This window comes from Anastrepha ludens, unplaced genomic scaffold, assembly GCF_028408465.1.
Source record: "Anastrepha ludens isolate Willacy unplaced genomic scaffold, idAnaLude1.1 ptg000118l, whole genome shotgun sequence".
Classification (NCBI taxonomy): Eukaryota; Metazoa; Arthropoda; class Insecta; order Diptera; family Tephritidae; genus Anastrepha; species Anastrepha ludens.
Window position 1 is genome coordinate 1 of NW_026530146.1, and position 2,500 is coordinate 2,500.

At 31.0% G+C, this 2,500-nt stretch overlaps 1 non-coding gene across 1 annotated transcript in view; it reads right to left on the reverse strand.

Annotated features, from left to right (window-relative positions):
* Positions 1 to 2,377: 2,377 nt before the first annotated feature.
* The window catches only part of LOC128871486 (5.8S ribosomal RNA), a 181-nt gene continuing 58 nt past the window's right edge, over positions 2,378 to 2,500 (reverse strand). The window contains exon 1 of the ribosomal RNA XR_008456019.1: positions 2,378 to 2,500. This exon is cut by the window's right edge and continues 58 nt beyond it. This is a non-coding gene — a ribosomal RNA (5.8S ribosomal RNA).

Below are 2,500 nucleotides of genomic sequence, written 5' to 3' on the forward strand. Positions count from 1 at the left end.
ATACTCAACAGGTTACGGAATTGGAACCGTATTCCCTTTCGTTCAAAATAATTCAAGTATTTAATTATTTTTTAATATATATATATAAATTTTATTAATATTTTTTTTTATTAAAAACTTGAAAATTTTCGGCTTTCGCCTTGAACTTAGGACCGACTAACTCGTGATCAACCACTGTTCACACGAAACCCTTCTCCACTTCAGTCCTCCAAGGTCTCATTCGATTATTTGCTACTACCACCAAGATCTGTACCAATAGCGGCTCCATGCAGGCTTACGCCAAACACTTCTAAGCACACTATTGTACCCTCCTACTCACTAAAGTTTCAAAATTTATAAATCAATCGAAATTGTTTTATAAATCATCTACTTTAGCGGTAATGTATAGGTATACAACTTAAGCGCCATCCATTTTAAGGGCTAGTTGCTTCGGCAGGTGAGTTGTTACACACTCCTTAGCGGATTACGACTTCCATGTCCACCGTCCTGCTGTTTTAAGCAACCAACGCCTTTCATGGTATCTGCATGAGTTGTTAATTTAGGCACCGTAACATTACGTTTGGTTCATCCCACAGCGCCAGTTCTGCTTACCAAAAGTGGCCCACTGGGCACATTATATCATAACCTCAACCTTCATATCAAGAAAGGTGAGGTTCTTACCCATTTAAAGTTTGAGAATAGGTTAAAATCGTTTCGACCCTAAGGCCTCTAATCATTCGCTTTACCAGATAAGATTATTTTATATAATTTTTAAATGCACCAGCTATCCTGAGGGAAACTTCGGAGGGAACCAGCTACTAGATGGTTCGATTGGTCTTTCGCCCCTATACTCAATTCTGACAATCGATTTGCACGTCAGAACTGTTTCGGTCTTCCATCAGGGTTTCCCCTGACTTCAACCTGATCAAGTATAGTTCACCATCTTTCGGGTCACAGCATATATGCTCAAGGTACGCTCCAGTTAGAGGTATAAATAATAATAAATTATCATTATACATAACTATATGGAACGCCCCGGGATTGAATTAATTGACTATTTAAGAAAATAGACTAAAAATTAATCCCATTATATTTTTAAGTTAAGTTAATTATGCCATTAAGTTTAATATAACTCAATGACTTGCACATATGTTAGACTCCTTGGTCCGTGTTTCAAGACGGGTCCCGAAGGTATCCTGAATCTTTCGCATTGTTAATCATATAAATGCATACAAATAAATATTAATATCATAGATATTAAATTTTTTGTAAAATTCAAAAAATGAATTTTAGCATTATATATAATAAAATCTATCAACACTTTATCAAATCATTAGTATTTATTCTATGTTAATATGCTTAAAAAGCAAATTAATTTAAATAAACTTAATATCACCAATGATCTTTTGATAAATACTTTTATTATGTTAATAGATTACAATGTCCTTATATGAAAAAAATGCACATTATTTTTAATTATTTAATGATGAATTTTTCATAATGGATATTCAGGTTCATCGGGCTTAACCTCTAAGCAGTTTCACGTACTATTTAACTCTCTATTCAGAGTTCTTTTCAACTTTCCCTCACGGTACTTGTTTACTATCGGTCTCATGGTTATATTTAGTTTTAGATGGAGTTTACCACCCACTTAGTGCTGCACTATCAAGCAACACGACTCTTTGGAAATATCTTTCTAGTAATCATTAACGTTATACGGGCCTGGCACCCTCTATGGGTAAATGGCCTCATTTAAGAAGGACTTAAATCGTTAATTTCTCATACTAGATATTAAGATATTCCATACACTGCATCTCACATTTGACATATAGACAAAGTGACTTAGTGCTGAACTATTTTCTTTTCGCTCGCCGCTACTAAGAAAATCCTTGTTAGTTTCTTTTCCTCCCCTCATTAATATGCTTAAATTCAGGGGGTAATCCCATATGAGTTGAGGTTGTTTTAAAATATTTTTTATCTTCTCACAATTTAATAAATAATTATATCATCTTTTCATCTCTATTTTTCTTTTTTCCTTTTATATAAATATATATTATAAATAATAATTATGTAAAATGAGGCAATTCTAGAATAAAAAAAATTAATTTTTATGCTAGACATTCCTCCTTTAATTACATATATAAATTAATATTTTATATATATATAAATAATATGAAAATTTTTTAAAGAGAATACTTAGATTCAAAATTTTTTTTATTTCATTTTATTTGAGAGGATTTTTTTTTTTTAAGAATATATTAATAAATAAAAAATTCATTATATATCTTTATTTTTTTGCTATTAATATTATGAATTATTTAAAATCCAATAATATACACATTTGCTTAAATTCAATTATTTTTATAAAAGAATAAGCAACTTATTTAGCATAGTCTTACAACCCTCAACCATATGTAGTCCAAGCAGTACTTTAAAATTTAATTTAATGTACATAACAGCATGGACTGCGATATGCGTTCAAAATGTCGATGTTCATGTGTCCTGCAGTTCACACGATGAC